Below are 12,897 nucleotides of genomic sequence, written 5' to 3'. Positions count from 1 at the left end.
CCCACTGAGCAATGCTGTACATGCTGAACAATGCTGTATATCTTTCACTGATGTGACTGATGTGTACTGGGTTTTAATAAAACTTCTGTCCTTATACTCAGTACTCCTGTTATGAATAACACCTTCTGTTTTAATGACCATATTCCATTTTTAAAAATAAACAGTGTAGATGGCTAATTTAACATACCATAACAATTAAACATAGCAGCTTTAATCTCCACCGAGGATGTCCCAACAGACAGTAAACATACAAAATGTCATTAGTTGGAGTTCAGACGGAAAAAAATGGCAAGAACCAAGATTTAGTAAAAAGGTTTAATTTTATATTAAACTGAATTCTAAACTGAAAGTATATAATGCTATGTTTCACATTAATTGTATTAATAAGGTATAGTTTACATGCATTACTGAAGGTGTTAACATTGGTAGCACAGATCTGAATATTTACTACTATGTAAAATTATAGCATTATATTAATACAGTCGTTCTAATATGTTATTGTTCCTATAATGGCTCACTGACAGGGACTTTTGTGGATGGGTGATGGTCCACATTATCTAATACTAATAATAAACACATTAAAACAAGGATTGGTGTATAGCAAAGAAATTCCTGTCAAAGCTGGCATAAAGTTCTTTATATGGAAAACATGACTGAAATATCTGAATATTCTGAATAATATGTCTGGCAGTATGCTGTCTGTGGAGTTTGCATCTTTGTAGCTGGCTACAAGGACAGTTCCTGCTTGTGCTCGGATTCCTGCTTATCCTGCATTGCTCTGTTTTAATTGTATTGTATTATTGGCCTACTGTATGTGACTTTGCATTCTGCCTATATATTTGCCAGAAATAAGCCTTCCTGGGGAAGTAAGAATGGGTGATGTAATCCAGTACAGAGGATGTGTAACAATCAATGTCTGTGTGATCGGTGGTCTGAGATGCAAATGTACTCCAGTCTGTGTGTTGAAACCTTTCCTGGAGTGTGAAATCTGCTTCTGCGGACCATACCTTGATGGTTCTCACTGATGGCTTCACTTGAAGTCACCTCGATTGTTCTGGTGACTTTCAAGAATTTTCCATTATCTCTAAATGGGTACAGTAAAACAGTGAGGTTTCAACACACAGACTGGAGTACATTTGCATCTCAGACCACCGATCACACAGACATTGATTGTTACACATCTTCTGTACTGGATTACATCAACACAACCATAGACAGTGTTACTACTCAGAAACAGATCATCACATAAACAAATCAGATCCATGGATGAACAAGGAGGTGCACCTCATGTTGAAGGCACTCAATACTGCCTACAGATCAGGTGACGCACAGGCTTACAGCACATCCAGAGCTAACCTGAAGAGGGGCATCAAAGAGGCCAAGCACTGCTACAAGCGGAAGATAGAGGAGCATTTTTCCAACTCTGACCCTCGACGCATGTGGCAAGGCATCCAGGTCATCAGTGATTACAAATCCCCCCACTCCAACCCCGCTGCCACTGATGTCCTCTTCTTGAACGAGCTTAATGAATTTTATGCTCGCTTTGAGAGAGACAACAGAGAAACTGCCACCAAGCTCAAACCCTCGGCTGACCACCCTCCAATCGGACTCTCCTCCACAGATGTTTCCATGGCACTGCACTCTGTGCTCACACACTTGAACAATAAGAACACTTATGCACACATGCTGTTTGTTGACTTCAGCTCAGCATTTAACACCATCATTCCATCCAAGTTAATAGCCAAATTAGTAGATCTGGGCATTAACACCACAACCTGCAACTGGATTATGGACTTTCTGACCAACAGACCCCAGCAGGTTCGATCGGGCTCCATCTGCTCCAACACCATCTCACTCAACACTGGTGTACCACAGGGCTGTGTGCTGAGCCCCTTCCTCTACTCCCTCTTCACCTCCGACTGCAGGCCTGTGAATGGATCTAACTCCATCATCAAGTTTGCAGATGACACTACAGTGATTGGTCTCATCACCAACAATGATGAGACTGCCTACAGGGAGGAGATCCAGCACCTAGCCACAAGGTGCAATGACAATAACTTGCTCCTTAACACATCCAAAACAAAGGAGCTCATTGTGGACTTCAGGAAAGAGACAGGAAGCACACACGACAACATCCACATCAATGGGATGGCTGTTGAACGCGTTTCTAGCTTCAAGTTCCTGGGGATTTACATCTCGGCGGACATGTCCTGGACTACCAACACCTCCAGCCTGGTCAAGAAAGCTCACCAGCGCCTCTTTTTCCTGAGGACACTAAAGAAAAATCAGCTCTCCTCGGATATCCTGGTCAACTTCTACCGCTGCACGATAGAAAGCATCCTGACCAGCTGTGTCACAGTCTGGTATGGGAGCTGCTCTGTTGCAGAGCGCAGGGCATTGCAGCTGGTGGTGAAAACCGCCCAGCGTATCACAGGGACTCCACTTCCTGCCATGGAGGACATCCACAAGAAACGCTGTCTGCGTCGAGCTCGCAGCATTCTTAAGGACTCCTCTCATCCCGCCCATAGACTGTTCTCACTTCTACCCTCCGGCAGGCCAACCTCCACCCCACACACACACACCTCACACTTCGTTACTGCACAAATGTACTGTCTACACAAAAACCTGTGATCACTTTTGCTCATTTGCTCATTTCTCACCCCACAATTAGTTATTGCACTAATGGACTGTTGCATAAAACTATGCTCATTTGCACACTTGCTCTTCTTTTTTTTTGCATTGCTGCTCACCATTGCCTTACATTGTATATACCCACCTGATTTCTATTCATAGTAACAGCAATATATTATATTATGTTCATAGTACATATCCCCCTGTATATTTTGGTTATAGTAATAACAATATATTGTTTATAGCACACACCCTTTTGTAAATTTTGGTTTATAATATATATATATATATATATATATATATATATATATATATATATATATATATATATATATATATATATATATTCATCTGTATATTATATTCATAGCACATATATATTCATCTGTATATTATGTTCATAGTACACACACATCTGTAAATCCCTTCCATATTACCACTTTATTTAACTTATTTAAATCCTGTAAAAAACTGTATATCCTGCACTTGCTACTATTGCACTCTGGTTAGATCTAAACTGCATTTCGTTGCCTTGTACTTGTACATGTGTAATGACAATAAAGTTGAATCTAATCTAATCTAAACAGGTACATGAGCTGAATTTTGATTGGAAGGAGAAAGAGGGAGTCGAAAGAGAGGGGCATGTCTAAACTGTATATAATGTCAATGCAGCCAGCAGTATTTCAGTGCAAGTAGTGTCTACTGGACAAACTTGGATCCCTGGTACCAGCTGGCTGTTTGCTGTCTTTGAGACTGCCAGTAAACCTACCTCAACTGAATCCAGTCTTCATGAGTTTGGCTGATAATCTCTTCTTAGAACTTCAACTTAGAATTATTGTTTAAACTTATAGTCAAATTGCAGGAGCTAGCCTGGGCCAATGTAGGTTGGAGACAAGTCTCTCCTACAACAACTGAAACCATTTCTGAATGAAAATGACATCCTGGAGGTTTTCCAGTCTGGCTTTTAAACACTGCATAGCACAGATCTAGCCTTGTTAAGGGTTTTTATTGACACTCTCATTGCATCTGATGCTGGTTATTTTGTGATCCTTGTCCTGCTGGACCTAACAGCTGCATTTGATACAGTAGACCATCGCATTTAGACGCATCTCCAGCACCACCACAGTGAGCACTGGAGCCCCTCAGGGCTGCGTGCTCAGTCCAGTGCTGTTCACCTTGTTGACTCACGACTGTGCAGCAATGCACAGATCGAACCATATTATCATCAAGTTCGCCGATGACACAACCGTGGTGGGTCTCATCAGCAAGAATGACGAGTCAGCATACAGAGAGGAGGTGCAACAGCTAAGTACTGTAACTGGTGTAGAGCCAGCAACCTGTCTCTGAATGTTGATAAAACTAAAGAGATGGTTGTTGACTTCAGAAGAGCACAGAGCGACCACTCTCCGCTGAACATCGATGGATCATCTGTAGAGATCGTCAAGAGCACCAAATTTCTTGGTGTTTATCTAGCGGAGAACTTCACCTGGTCACTCAACACCAGCTCCATCACCAAGAAAGCCCTGCACCGTCTCTACTTCTTACAAAACCTCAGAAAGGCACATCTCCCTCCCTCTCTCCCATCCTGACTACCTTTTACAGAGGGACAATTGAGAGCATTCTGAGCAGCTGCATCACTGTCTGGTTCGGGAACTGCACCATCTCGGATAGCAAGGCCCTGCAGTGGATAGTGAGGACAGCTGAGAAGATCATTGGAGTCTCTCTTCCCTCTATCATGGACACTTACAACACATGCTGCATCCGCAAAGCCAATAGCATTGTGGATGACATCACACACCCCTCACACACTCTTCACCCTCCTGCTGTCTGGACAAAGGTACCGAAGCATTCGGGCCCTCACAACCAGACTGTGTAACAGTTTCTTTCCACAAGCCATCAAACTCCTTAATAACTGAACTGTACTGAGCACAACACACATGTTCAACCCCTGACAGCATCTTGTGACCCAGTCTCACATAAAGCTCTACAATCACAGCTACAGTCCTTTACAAGTATATGACAGGAAGAGCTAGATAAACTTATTACAGCTAAATCAACAACATGTGTGTTACATACAGCTGGTGAGCTTCTTAATATTATTAATTCCTCGTTATCTTTAGGTCATGTTCCTAATCCTTCAAGTTGGCAGTTATTTAGCCCCTCATTAAGAAACCTAATTAACCCAATGAACTATCAAATTACAGACCAATTTCAAATCTTTTTTATGTCTAAAATATTAGAAAAGGTTGTGTCTGTTCAACTGTGCTCCTTCTTACAGGACAAAAAAATATCTTTAAAAAGTTCCAGTCAGGTTTCAGGCCACATCATAGCACAAGACCTGCACTTGTTAAAGTTACAAATTACTTGTTCTTAGCTTTGGACCAAGACTGCATCTCACTGTTAGTTCTACTTGATATTAGTGGTGCATTCGTCACTATAGATCACAACATTCTCCTAGATTGCTAACAAAATTACACAGGTATTCAGGGACAGGCTTTAAGTTGGTTTAGATCATACCCATCTGACTGATACCATTTTGTATATTTCATTAGAGAATCTGCCAGTTTATTGCCAGTTAATTATGGGGTCCCTCAAGGATCAGTTCTAGGACATCTGCTTTTCTCAATATATGCTTCCCTTAGAAAACATGATTAGAAGGAATAGGATTAGTTTCCACCGTTATGCTTACTATACCCAGTTACAGTATCTCACAGAAGTGAGTAAACCTCTCACATTTTTGTAAATATTTCATTATTATAGGTTTTCGTGTCAGACATGTGCAATTATTAGGTTAACATTGACATGGTATTGTTACGACCGTCTAGGGGTCAGTTGCAACAGAATGGGTAAAAGAAATGTCTTTATACTGAGATATAATAGTTCACAATCTTTTATTCAAAGTTTGACAAGGGGTTTTAGGCTTCAGGGGAGGACAAGGCCAAAATAATAAACAGAACAAACTTCAAACACCTCTTACTAAACTGAAAAAAAGAAAGAAAATAAAATACATGACTTCTTCCCTAACTCCCTCTTACAAAAACAATATAATAAAAGGTTCCCAAAATAACTGGCGTCGCTCCCCCTACATACCTTGTCACCATGTTATAGACAAAGGTGTATAATTAAATCTAGTGGCTAACAAGTCAAAAACAGAGTCCGTAATCGTAGTCGTATATCAGGCATGGGTCAAGCACAAACAGTCAATCTGTTGAAATAATAAACATAAACCAAGACGAAAACAAAACTCACAGACTCAACACACTACACACACTACCACACACAGTTCCACAAACTTCCTATCCAAGACGAGACAATCATAAATTACTGAAATGGGTAAACATACAAATACACAAAGCAACACAAACAAAGCAAACACAATTTCACGAACGGCAAAGAGCAAAACGGCAAAAGCAGAAGCAGGCCTCCTAATCAGGCATCCAGGCAGTCGTTTTATGTAGAACAGGTGGAGATCACAACCAATGGGAGCCTTTCTCCTATTTACTCCGGAACCGCCTTCCTGAAACACATGACAGGTACAAAAAAAACACCAGAGGGCAGCACAGAAATAAAACACTAGACTGAAGGTCATAACAGTATGTTAGCTCTACCCCTTGCTTGTGCTCCCATGTGCATCAACACTATTGGGAGGGCTTTGATCCATGACAAGCCTGTTTCAGCCCAGCATTTTGGCAATTTGTTTTTAGTGTGCCATTTCTACTGCTCCACCACTAGCTGGATGATAAGCACAGTGTTGTTTTAGGTTGAACTCCAAGTATTCACTGATTTTTTTTGGAGCCTGATTTACGAATGGTGTGCCATAACCCATTGTGGAATAATTTCAGTAAAAAGTGCTTTTGCTACCGCACTGACATCTTGCTTCGATGTAGGGAAAGCTTCTACCCATTTAGCAAACATATCTACAATGACCTGATAGTACTCACTAGGTGTTGGCTCAATAAAGTCTGTAAGTGTTCTAAAAGCAGTTGTGACACTGTGTGTGGTACCAAAGAGTTAATTTGCTACATCCTACAATGTCATTGATGGTCTTTTCTGTGGCAGCCACTGCACTGAGACTCATGGGCAGGCCTGCTGCCACTGGATCTAATTTAGATGAAAAATACTGTATGCTACTGGTCTTTTTGCTCCCAAGATCTTGGAGCAAAACTGATGTCATGCACCCCCTTTTTGTCCACAGTTTGTGTAAATGGTCTCATGGGTCAAGGATGCCTAGTGTGGGTGTTGTCTGTAATGTCTGTTTCAGTCGTTAAAATGCAGCATTTGCATTCTCAGTCTACGTCACCTTTCTGTGTGCTTGTAAACCTTGTTTGTGAGCAATATCACTCAGCGGTGCCTCTAAAACAGCAAAATCAGGTATGACAACCTACAGTATGAGCACATGTCTAAAAAAGACATCAACTGTTTTTTGTAACCGGTTTTGTAAGTCTTTTACCTTCTGCAGCAATTAAATATTCTAGGAACTTCACTTGTTGTTGAACAAATTGCAGTTTTGACAGGCTTTACCTTTAAAGGAAAATGCAAACCAAAATGACTATCGAAAACTGAAAACCATGCACTGTCTGCTGGAATACAGGACAATATGGATTTGTATGGATATGTATGGATTTGGGACATTTGCTGCTCACCTGCTATATCTTCTGGTTTTATGGGATATTGAGCTTTTTTGGACTGTAATTGAATCTGCTCACAACTCTTTGGGCACTTTTTGTTATTGCATGTCTGCATGTCGTGTTGCTTCAATTTTACACAGTGAGTTGAGGTCTGATCAGGACGGATCTCCACACCTTTTTTCGCTCTAGCCAGCCAATTTAGTGATATGTTATATGTATTCAATTTTGGGCTATAAAAACAGCTAACTGCTTGGTTTGGTCCAAATTATGAGTCTGAGTGACCTGTGACATTCATTTTCCCAAGGCCTCCCACTCGTCAATGGCGGATTTAGCTCAGAGATTTAAAAAGAGAATTCAAATTGTTTCTGTGTAGTTACCTTAAGGGTGTTGAGAATGTGCCAATGACTGACATCCCTGACTGACATCCCTTGTAGACAGGGAGCGATTGCTCATTCTAGGTGGAGTGGAAAATTCACACAATCGTATCACAGAATGCCCTGCTCCTGAGTCAACTAGAAACTGTATTGGTATTTGTTTGACAAGTAATGTAATCACAGGCATTTCTTTAAACCTGGGCTCATTATATTTAGCATGGCTTTCACTCACAGGTGTAATAGCAAACTCCAATTTTTTGCTAGACATTGAATTACTCACTCACTCACTCATTTTCTACCGCTTATGCGAACTACCTCGGGTCACGGGGAGCCTGTGCCTATCTCAGGTGTCATTGGGCATCAAGGAAGGATACACCCTGGGCGGAGTGCCAACCCATCGCAGGGCACACACACACTCTCATTCACTCACACAATCACACACTACGGACAATTTTTCCAGAGATGCCAATCAACCTACCATGCATGTCTTTGGACCGGGGGAGGAAACCGGAGTAGCCGGAGGAAACCCCTGAGGCACGGGGAGAACATGCAAACTCCACACACACAAGGTGGAGGCAGGGATCGAATCCCCAACCCTGGAGATGTGAGGCGAACGTGCTAACCACTAAGCCACCCCACCCCGGACATTGAATTAGTGACAGGTAAAAATGGAACAGTTAGCTTAAGTTTTTCTTTATTGCATTGCATAAAGAGTTAGACTTACCCATCCCTGGGTGCTCACCTGTCCCCCAACCTGTCCAAACCTCATGCCTCCTGGTTCTTGGTTTCCCCTCGATATTTCTTAGGGCAGTCCCATGCCCAGTAGTCTGAACTTCCGCATAAAAAAATCCACTCTGAAATCCAGATCTGCCCTGTCCTTTTCCTCTACCTTTTCCACAGCCATTGCCACTCCCACTGGTAGAATCTCCTCGGGACTCAGGCAACACATGCGGATACCTAAGATTTCATGAAAATGATCATTCCACAAACAAATCATCAGTTTTTTGAGCTTTAATCATAGTACATACACTGTAAACCTAAATTAGTAAGCAGAACTCAAAGGATTTAAGGCAACGAGTTAAATTAATTAGTTGCCTTAATTTTTTTTAAGTTCATTTCTTTCAGAAGTTAAACATTTGGATTACATTCTACACAAGCATTTTGATTACAGTTAAACTAAAGATCTTATCAAGTCAATTCAAATATTTTCAGTTCAGTAACAAAATCTTTTTTCCCCAATCCCATGGAATAAAGTGAACACAACTTAAAGAAAAAAAGTACACAAAGAACCACCTTTATGTTAAATAAACTCAATGTTTATTATTCTCATCTGTCATTCTTTTAATTACACATAAGTCAAAACCATTGACTTACTACACTTAAAACCATGTGAATCAAAGCTTAAAGGTTTTGTGGCAACTCATTGCCTCGAATATGTTACATCGAATCAGTATTTTCTTGCCTCTTTAAATATTAACATCACTGTGTTAAATGGCAAAGACAGACAGATACATAAAATTTAAAAAAAAATTTAAAAAATATATAAAATGCAAATGCAAGTCCAATAGGCTAAAGGTGAATAGGACAGCAACTTTGAAATGACAATATCCTGAATCTGCATGAACCATTTAAAACTCAATTAAATGTACCATTAACAAGTACTGCCCAGCTTTCAACCCTCAAGAAAGAGCTGCATTAATATCAAATAACCTTAACACATACAAAGGCACACTGTGCCGTTTGTAGTGAAAACCCTGCAAATTAGTGCAGCAAAATTTTAAGGCATTATTTTCACAGAAGGAAAACACATTAAACTACAGTGAAAATGCCAGGCCATACAGATTTTTCATATAATTTTCTACATATGCATCATCAAGTCATTCTTTAGACTCTGTAACTTTGGTGACCATTTTCCAAATCAAGTAATATTTTTTAAGTGAATTTAAAAGTGTTGACCAGTTCAACAGGATAGCTGAGGTGTAGTGCATAAGTCTGTCCAAAGAGTACTAGGAAGTGTGGGAAGGCTGACCACAATCTCTCTCTTTCAATGATGACAAAGATTTTCACTGGCTGAAAGTGAACCAGATGTGTCATTATCCCAGAGGACTGTGAGGAGGGACACTTCAGAGTCTAAAAGCTCTGGCTCATCAGATGTTTCATGAATCATTGAAAAAAGATAATAATAAAAAAAAAAATCAAACTCATGATTACAAATACCAATGTTAAATTGCATTCCATTTTTAAGAATTTGGGATTTTTTTTTGACAAATCTCTTGTTCAATTATATACAGCAGGTTTAGTGCAAAGGTAATGGAATATAGCTAGTCATGTGATTTTACAAACCTGCACATCAACAGACACCAAAAATTTTGTGTACAGCATTTGTATACATATCTGGACATTTTGGTACTATGACTTTCTGAACAGACTACACATGAAGGTGTAAAAAAAAGAGGTTAATAAAAAAAGATTACATGTTTTCAAATCACACAAAGTATATGGTTAACTGAACAGGGGTTAACTGAGAAACAAGATTGTATTAATATGAACCGTTTACTTGGTACTGTTAATTATTCAAAAATACTCAATGTGCAGGTCCTGAAAAACCCAGAGACTTCCTCACATAGATACACAGGAAGGGAATGAAGAACAGTGGTATGCTTGGTTTGTATGTCATAAAATTACCTCCGTGAAGTTGGCACCCCATAACAAGAAATAATCACCAAAACTATGCCATTCGTTTGTGCTACGTTTGTGCTGATTTGTGCCGCAAAAACGAACGTTTGTGCTGGTTTGGTGTTTGTGATATTAAACATTATTTTTTGACCGTGTGACGTCACTTTCCACTCCACATCGCCCAAATTGCTCAAAACCGGCTTAGTTCGTTTGTGCTCGATTTGTGCCCATTTGTGCCGTTAAAACAAACACTGTATCTGTTTTCCTTCCTGAGATATAACCAAAATATTTTCGGGATCTGTGACGTCACTCTCCACCCCAGTTCGTCTACATCACACAAAACTGGTGTCATTCGTTTGTGCTCGATTTGTGCCGGTTTGTGCCGTTGAAATGAACGTCAAGTATATTTCCCCTTCTTAGAAATAACAAAAATAATTTGGAGCTGTGACGTCACTCTCCACCCCGTGCCGTCCAAATCTCTCCAAGCCGGTGGCATTCGTTTGTGCTCGATTTGTGCCGGTTCGCGCTAAAATAAACATTTCCTTCCAAGCTCCGATGAAGATGCCATGCACGCTCTCCTGTTCACTGATCTGGGTCACTTGGCCGTGAGGTAATCTCAGTTTAACTGACTGAAAGCCTAAATTGCACATATAAAATATGAACATCGATAAATACATACTGAATAACACGTTTCGGACAGAATTTCACTCGCATTCTTCTGAAGATGCAAGGAAAATGGTGGCTTCTCGCACAGATGTCGTCCGATTTTCACGTTGACGTGCATGCTCTCTTTAACGTCCGTGTTCCCAACCCAGCGCCGCTGGGTTATAGCTCAAGACAATTTTCAACCCATACCTGGGTTAAAACAGCCCGAAGGCCTACCCAGCGGCCTCAACCCAGCATTTGGGTTGAAAAAACAACCCAGCGTTTTTTAGAGTGTATATGGTTATTTTCAAAGTTTTTCTCAGGTTCAAATTTTCCTTTTCTCCGTCATTTTATCTAGTCTATGACACAGCAAGGCAAGTTTATTTATACTGTAGCACATTTCATACACAATGGTAAGTCAAAGTGCTTTACATAAAGAAAGTAAAACTATCATAAAAAATAATCACAACAATAAAAACAAGGAATTAAAAAGGTTTACAATTTTATTTCAAATGAATTAAGATACTTAAGAACAGAATAGAAATTGATTATACAAAAAAATACAGTGGGGTCAGTTCGGACATAGCACAGTGCTCATTTAGTAAATGCACAGCTAAACAATATGCTAATTGTGGCCGTTAATGTTAAGTTAACATTATGCCAAGTCGTCCCAAATAAAACAATGCACGGGAGGGGAGGGGAGGGGAGGGGAGGGGAAGAACTCAACTGTTTCTAAATGCATTTTTGCGTTTTTTTGTTTTTTTCTACTTACACAATTATTTAGGTATACATACATATATTTTTCACAATACAGAGTTTTTTACAGTATTTTTTTAAATAATTTTTTTTGGGATTTACGCCCATGGACTTGGATTTACGCCCATGTATTTTGTCCACCGCGGAGGAAATCTGATTTTGAGGAAAATTTGGTTGTAGCTGCCTCTCTACATTACTACGGTGAAAAAGAGGCGTTATTTGTGTAGTAACAGCGTTTAGCTCAGGAGTTATTGACTCAGGAAACTCGAATATGTGAATATGCGGCCAACTTTACTTAAGTACTGTTGATTTATAGCCAAAAACATCGGAATTTAAAACGGCAAACTAGCAGACATTAAACTGTATTGTTAAACTGAGGAAAAAATATTAGCTAATTTGACCCCTTCCTCAATTAATCTAATAACTAAACACTTAATAACATGCAATATTGACACATAATGCTGCATATTTCAATTATATGACTTTAAAGTGCCAATCACTTACCTGAACGTAGCCTACACAGTCGTGAGGAAAGCAGAAATGCCGCCCGCTGCCCGAGTCAGTCAAATTCGCGCCGTAGTCTCACTCCACCAATAGGAGGGAAGATGCATAGCAACCTGAGGTGTGGAACAGCGGATGTCTGCCGCACCTGATTTCAGGATTCCTGTGTTTTTCCACGTATAAGCCAAATGTTTACCACAAGTTGGTGTTTCTCACTGTGTGCCATAGCTTGTTATCTGGGCCATATACCTCAAAATGAGTTGTGAACCAAGAGAACATTTCCCGCCGATTTTAAAGTTATGGCAAAACAAATATGGCCACAATTTGGCCCATATCTGTTCAGCTACACCACATCTAGGCCATATGTGCCAGATAATACCCACATGTGGCCCAAATGTAATTGCTATCTGGGTGGCTTTGGTAATGTCTCATGGGCTCGTCTCGCACTCATCCAGTTTAAGGTCATTTATAGGGTGCATTTTTCTAAATATAAATTGTCTCAAATTTACCCAGATGTCGAGGACAAATGTGACAGATGCTCCAGCACACAATGCCACCTGAGTCACATGTTTTTTTTCTGTCCACGACTATATAATTATTGGTCGGATTATTTCAGTACAATGTCCACTATTCTGGGAGTACATTTGCAACCCTGCCCATTGATTGCTATATTTGGACTTCCAGAT

The sequence above is a fragment of the Tachysurus vachellii genome, chromosome 8 (assembly GCF_030014155.1).
Source record: "Tachysurus vachellii isolate PV-2020 chromosome 8, HZAU_Pvac_v1, whole genome shotgun sequence".
Taxonomy (NCBI): Eukaryota; Metazoa; Chordata; class Actinopteri; order Siluriformes; family Bagridae; genus Tachysurus; species Tachysurus vachellii.
This window is presented reverse-complemented; position numbering follows the sequence as displayed.